Source organism: Nelumbo lutea, chromosome 3, assembly GCF_056320005.1.
Source record: "Nelumbo lutea isolate HS-2025 chromosome 3, American lotus-T2T, whole genome shotgun sequence".
NCBI lineage: Eukaryota > Viridiplantae > Streptophyta > Magnoliopsida > Proteales > Nelumbonaceae > Nelumbo > Nelumbo lutea.
This window is the reverse complement of record NC_142686.1, coordinates 28,204,951-28,212,608: the sequence shown is the minus strand read 5'-3', so window position 1 is coordinate 28,212,608 and position 7,658 is coordinate 28,204,951. Positions and strand designations below refer to the sequence as shown.

Here is a 7,658-nt window from a genome sequence, read left to right as displayed (position 1 = left end):
TTTATTTTTATTTTTTGAAAATTTTGATTTCTTTTCTAAGTAAAATCTAAATAAAATTGTAAAACTAAAATATTTAACTTTCCTATGAACTTTTGGAATTATGAACTATTTAAAAAATTAAGAAATGAGAAATCTAAGTTATTTAATACATAAATGAAAAAATACTTAACCAAATTAAAATAAGAATGATGGAATAACAAATTGGAAAAAATAGAAATTATATTTCATTTAAATTTGAATGGTACAAATTAGTGAATTATAAATACAACGATTGGATCATTACATACTTGGATGAATGCAATATAAAAATGGAATAAGTTAATAAAATATAAAAAATACAATATGGTTACAAATTGAAAATACAAAATTACATTGTTAAAAAATAAAAAATATATCAAATAAATTAAATAAAATTTAAAACTTTTACAATAATTTGAAAAAATGAAAAATTCTACAAGTAGTCAAATTCATGAATCATCATTCATGACTTTCATCATTTTCTTTGAGTGGAATGTCCGGTGTTGTATCATGTCCTCCCTTTTCTTGTAATCTATCTTCTGCATCTAGCCAATCCTTGAAGCAGATGCACATCTCTATGGTCTCTTTGTTCATGTAGCTTCTTTTGTTATCCAGCACCCTGATACTTGCACTAAAACAAGACTCCAATGGAACTCTAGACATCGGAAGGGTTAGTAAATCACGTGCCATGGTGGTGAGAACCGAATAATTTTCAAGTGTTCACTCCACCAGGCTAAAATATCAAAATTATTTGATACTTCACCTAAATTAAAAAAATTTGCTTGCAAATAAAAATTAAGCTAAGTAAATGAACTTGTTGTATAACTAGCATATTTTTACCTTCTACTTATTAAATAAAAAATCTTTTCTCTTCTACTATTGGGCTCAAAGTCAGAAGGAAAAGAAGAAGATGAACAAGTTGTAGGAAAATTCCTACAACTTCAGATTCATACAAACTGTACATTTCAAATAATAAATTATTAATTTCTTCTTTCTTATTTCCTATATCAATATTCATATTTTCATAATATGTTTCAAGTAAAATATCTAAACCATCTTTCCTAATCCTAGGGTCTAATATTGTAGCTAAACAATAAAGAGGAGAAATGTTCTCCCAATATTTTTTAAATTAATTTTCCATAATTTCAACAAAACATTGAAATTGTGGATAAACAATCACTAATTACCATTAATTGATACAATAAATTACAACTAGTTGGATAAATTCCAGATAATTCATTTGTTGCATCATAAAAATGTTTTAAAAAATCTCTTATACAGATTGTCATTTCTCAGTTTTCCTCAAATATCATATCATTAAGCATTTTTAAATTATAAAAATCAGAAAGAATTTGTTTATGAGATATACAACTTTTTAACCACCTATGCTTTACATCTAATATAAAATGTTTATATTTTAAACTGTAATTTTAGCATAAATATTTAAATTATTGTTTTTTAGGCCCTAAACTTTTTATATATAATACAATTTCTAATTTTTGAAATATGATTTGAAATAATATTCAAGGCATCTTGAATACATAAATTTAAGATGTGACATGCACATCTAATATGAAATAACTTACCATTTAAGCATGTTTTAATTGAGATTTTAAAATATTTATTGCAAAATCATTATTTGCTAGCATTATCAAAACTAATAGAAAACAATCCATAAGCATGCAAAGTATTTAAAATACTTGCAGCAATAGTCGGGGCCACTATGTGGCCATTCAAGCCTAGTAAAACTTAAAATTCTTTTATTCAAAAGTCAATTTTCATCAATGATATGGCCGGTAACACAAATATAACTAATATTAAATTTGGATGTCAAAAACATCCGAAGTAATTGCAACTTTAGAATTAAGATTTGCTAACAAAGAAATTAAATTTTGTTTATATGAATAAAAAATTTTTAAAGCATCAGTTCTTATAGTATTCCTAGAAGCTTTTTTATATTGTGGTTTACAGAACTATGCAACCATTTTTCTAGCTTTGGATTTTCAGCTAACATAAATGGTTATTCTGCATGTACAATATACTTAGCAAGTTCTTGTCTCATTTTTTTCTTGTGAATATCTAAAAGCACCAAAACTAGTCTCCCTCCCAATCTGTGTTTGGTTTGCTTCTCTCCCTTCATCTTCTTCTAAATCATGTGTGAGCAGATGTTTGTTCAAATGACCCGTACCACCCTTGCTACAATAACTAAAGTCTTTCCTACATTTTTGGCAAACAACCATTTTCCCATTCCCCTCAATATCCTCAACTTTGAAAACTTTCCAAACTGAGCTACTTAGCATAGAATTCCTCATTTTTCCCCTAGTATCACTACTACCGGGGATGAAAGTTCCACTTCCATCAACATCAAACGCATCGGCATTAGTGTTAACACTAATACTATCGTGATGCGATTGAATGCCATCCATGGTGAACATGTTGGGGAATCGGTTTTGAGAAGGGCCGGCCATTTTTTTAATTATAAAAAGATAAAAATTAATCTAATTCGACTTACCCTGATTGCCAATTCAAAATTTCAACTTGATTTCAATGGTTGAAGCCTTTCAATGTCCAAGCCTCCCGAATTGAGATACTTAAGTTGATTGAGCAAGCCTTCTTCTTGTTGAAAGTCGAAACTTTGATAAAGTTGATACTTGAGAATTGGAGAATGCAGAATCAAACAATCAACTAATCAAAACTTTTTGGATTGCAGATAATTGAGAATGTATGAGTATGAGAGAGAGAGAGAGAGAGAGAGAGAGAGAATTATGAGAGTTGTTGAATTGGTGTGAAGAGAATGGTGGAGGATAGGGCTATTTATAGGAATTGAGCATAATTTAATTGCCCAAAATACCCAAAAAACTATCTGTTATTTAGTTGTTGGAAGGGGTATTTTGATCATTGTAAAGTTACTTATAACTTTACCCTAAATGCCCACTAAACTAGTTGTTACATAGCTATTGAGGGGGCATTTATGTCATTTTTTCAACCCCCATAAGCAAAATACAGAAATACCCCCCAAATATGATTGTTTATAATTGTTGGGGGATATTTCTGTAACACTTCCCCCAAAGTTGAAACTAGCTGTTTAGCCCCTTTGGGAGGGGAGCCCAATAGCTATATTCCCGAACAGGCCGAGCGTGGCCCCTTACGAGCCTGATGGGTCATGTCGGCACCTGGACCACAGGCGGCATGACACATGCTGTTGTGCAGTGCCTTGCCGGCCCATAGGCCTCGAACCCCAGCCCAGCATGACACGAGCCTGAAATGACCCATTAACTGTCATGCCGTGCTGTGCCGGGTCACAGGCCCGATCCGATTTACACCTCTATCAACGACAAGTCACTGAGATAATCCTTATGTTCCCATCATGATCTCCATTATTTTATAACTTGTAAGCACTCCGACACATACATAAAAAGTAAAAGACTCAATTCCCTCAAATGGAAGAGAGGCCATTTGATATATATGCGCTCAAAAGGTTGAAATGAAATCATTAACTAGCCTACCTTTGCAAGCAACTCGGCCGACGACTCTCAAGCCCAAATAGAAAAGTGGTGAGACAGAAGCTGTTAGTGGTGCTGGTACGTACTATACTCACCGAGTCAGTCATCCGATTCCGAACTGAACTATCATCATATCATGGGGTGTTACGTGGTTGCATATAACCATCCATGGCCCCACAAGCTAGCAAGTTGGTGAAATGGTAGCCTAACAAAGGTGACGTTTTAGGTTTCACTGATTGAACGAACCATACTCATAGCTGGGTTTCGTGTCGTCTATTCAGCTTGCCGACATGCATGCGATCGAGGATCTTCGTCATCTTTTTTTATGGACCACAATCCAGGTTTTTGCACCGCTAAAGAAGCTGCTCTTGATCAATAACCTTCATCTCCCCCGTCTCAGTCCTGCAACTTGTTAACCATTGAAACGACTACTAAACAAGGTCAAGTTCATCAAGGGTCTGTTTGTATACGGCTGGTAACATAACTTAGATCTATTAACACATCATTAACTTAATTACCTCTTTCTTTTAGGTGAGGAAAAAGGAAAAATAAAAAATTCTTCCAGACATGCTTCCTTCCTAGCAATGTGATGTAGGCGCTTATAGCTCTGGCCAATGGCGTGCATGCGCGCGTGTTGTGGAATGTGGCGCGCAGAATGGATCCAATGGGAGCACGCACAGAATAGAGGCCGGCATGCGATACGGAAAATAGTGCGGCCACACATGGCAGCCTTGCGATGCCGTGCCCTCGAGATCGGATCACATCTTGAGCATCTAGACTCTTTACTGCTAAGAACTTCTTTGCCTCTCTTTTGGCATCGTCTGAGCATCTCAATTTCAGGCCTCGTCCAGCTTTATCACAGCCCTGTTAACTTAATCATTGGAGTTTCGCCTCAGATTAGCACCTAAGGGCCTGACGTTCTCTCTTCCCTCAAAGATTTGACCTACCAGCCCTTGGCCACAATAAACCTCAGACTCATCAGTCAGCCCTCAACTCTGAAACAGATTTACCTTATTACCCTCAACCAATCTTAGGCAACAACACAATGTTTTGAAAACAGGAATTGAAAAGATATTTCAACTGGAAAGGGCTTTTGTTTCAGGTTTTGTATTTTAATTGACTGTTCAATAACCTCTGATAGAAGATACATATATTACCATCCCAGTCCACTTTGGTTTTATTATTACTTTTCTTTTTTAATTTCCTTTTCTTTTGCTTTTTAACTTTGATGGCCTCATTTCTCTTGATATGCTCTCTAATTTATAGTGGTGTATAATCATATCCGTGTTGAAATCTTTATCATCATCATATATCAATTCCTAGGTAGGCTTGTATAGAAGTAAGTAATCAAATACATAATCTTCTATCTGGTTTGATAACCTCTTTATCTACTGATTTGACAGCCTTCATTTATACAATATCCACACAAAAATTTTCAACTTCCATTGAAGTGCATGTCTTTAACATCTGAAATAGTACCTAATCAAAGCAAGCCTATTCTATGATTATGTGAAGGACAGTTGTGAAACCAAGTCGAGAACTTTTGTGGAACCACCAAAGAAGGGATATCGATATGGGTAGCTACTAGATAAGAGTACTATCTTCTAATTAGATATCCCCATTTATGTTTTTTTTTTAGGCCACTTAATTGTATCTAGTATTTTTTACACAATAAAAACCGGCATTGTTTATTTAATTATTTTACATTTTTAATAAAAAATGTAGAAAACGTTGTCTACCTTTTTTCATACAAACATTCTTGTTACGTCTAAGAGATGAACAATTATTGATACTATCAGTTATTGTTTTTAAAGAATAAGCCCACCAAAAATTTTAATATTGCATGTAGAAAGTTAAAATATGGCTTGCTTCCACTGCTTCTTCCATTTAAAAATAAACTAATAAGAATAAAATTCTCGTGTTTTTGGGGAAGTAAGGTCTCTTATAAGAATATTAAACAACATTGTTTTACTTAACTTTGTTGATTTCCAGAAGAATCAGTATTGTTACGGGAGATATTTCAAATGATGTCAATAATTAAACAACATTGATTTAGTGGCTAGCTTAACTTTGTTTATGGGTGGATAGAGGAACATGTGAAGCACTTTCTGACCTCCAAACTATTTTGCCACTTGCTATAAAATTTTTATGTTTTCATTTTTTTTTAAACGATTCACTTAGTATGCATTTGGTTACGTTTATGTTTATTAAGTAAATGTTTTGTATTTGTATAATTGTAAAATAAAAAAAAACAATTAATAATAACGTTTATAACACATAGGCGTCATTAGGCACCACATCAACAAAGGTGCCAATAAATGCCTACCGTTGGGGGAAGCTCCAAAATGAAGCTTACTAAAATGGGAGAGGCGCACAGTTTTGCAAATATCGATACGTACAGATGCATATAATGACGCCTTTGATGATGAGGTGCCTATGTGGCAGCATTTATTCAATAAACGTAAACGGAATCAAACACATATTTAGTTATTGAACTATTACTTGATTTGACTGTAAAGGATATTGGAGCAAGGTTTTTAAAACTGGATGGGATAGGGAACTGTTCTAGGTCTGGTTCCTGCATCAAATGATTCGGCAATACAATCGCTCGGATCAACAATTCATTAGCCAAATCAATGATTTTTAGTCGAATAACAGTTTTGGGGTAAAACACAACCGGTCATCCTGATTTTTACGATCGTCTGGTCTGACCCGGTTTTAAAAACATTGTATTGAAGGATTAGGGTTTCTATTGCCTAACCAGGATAAGGCTAGATGATGATGAAAATATGTTGGCCTTTTTTTATTAAAGCACTTATCTTTTCACTAAGGATGTGCCCAGATTAAAAATGGGTTAATCCTTATTATCACCCTCTTTGTTTTGTTTTTTTTTTTTTCAATAAGCAATACCAACTAACAGCATCAAAACTTCACTCTCATTTTAATTTTTATTGAATATGCTTACGGAAGTCCTTGAAGATTAAACTTAATTTCCCATGCTTCGAAAGTGATTGAATGTGCATGACACCTGCATGCATACATGCATGATGGATGCTTAAAATCGGTCTTGACCCATGATGGGTAAAGGATAGGTCTGTATGATGAAACAATGCAGACGTAACCCATGATGACTGTATTAAGTAATGACGTCGCTCCTACCAGATTCAAGCTTCATAAATGGGTAGGGTCCAAAACAAATATGAACACTGTCGGTCCTGGATGTCTGGCCCATGATGTTTGATATTAGATTTGAGTAATTAATGAAGCTACAAAGGCTTTTGTGGTTCAACGTACAAGAATTGGTACTGGACAATTTGATTGCTTACGCTTTATGGCCGTTCAGATGGACCCAATTATTAGATTTCAAAAATTAGTTGGGCAATGCTAGCATCACGGGCTTTGTCCATCACAGAGGCCTTGTTGTGAATAAAATGTAAGAACGGGTTTCGTGCAAGTCCAGGGCTAATGGGTTGTCACGCTTTGACTCTTTGCTAATTTAAGGCTCCATTATGGCTAGCAGCTAACTGTCATTTGCCACTCGCCAGGGTAGCTTTGACCATGAAAATGAAGAATATGGGTAGTTGTTATGGGCCTAGATTTTTTTAACACCATTATGGGCCTAGATTTGATTTACATGGTTTTGATATGTGAATATGTACAAGAAATGGGCCTAACCCAAAGTAAAGAAAACTTTGGGCCCTTGCCTGAGAATCAATAGGAGAGGAAAGCAGGAGGCTTATGACTTTGGGCATGCCCAATGGAAACGTAGGACGGGGAGAGTTTTAGGCCTTGAGCATAAGTTTCCAAATTACACTATTACAGATATTAGGACTGAACCACGTCTTCATGTTAACAAATGAAGATGAATGCCAACAAATGCATTGAGTTGATGCCTTACCACAAAGCCTGTAGTAAGCCCCAAAAGAGGGTCATTTATTGGGCTTGTTTCAAGTTTAAGAGCTGCCACTTGGTGTAATAAAATTCCAAAAGTTAGGCCCATATCCAATATATTCCTCCCGAGACCTGAATAGCTAGGACCAATATTAGGTAATTACTTCTTTTTATCTGAAAATAAAAAACTTCAATAATAATAATAATCCAATTGAAAACAAGCATAACTCTGTCAGTTTGAGTTTG

At 34.5% G+C, this 7,658-nt stretch overlaps 1 long non-coding RNA gene across 1 annotated transcript; it reads right to left on the bottom strand.

Annotated features, from left to right (window-relative positions):
* Window positions 1-353: 353 nt before the first annotated feature.
* On the bottom strand, window positions 354-2,805 carry LOC148863871 (uncharacterized). Its single transcript, XR_016110518.1, has 2 exons — window positions 2,531-2,805; window positions 354-673 (listed from the first exon to the last, which is right to left on the bottom strand). It is a non-coding gene; the product is annotated as an uncharacterized LOC148863871 (long non-coding RNA).
* Window positions 2,806-7,658: the final 4,853 nt, after the last annotated feature.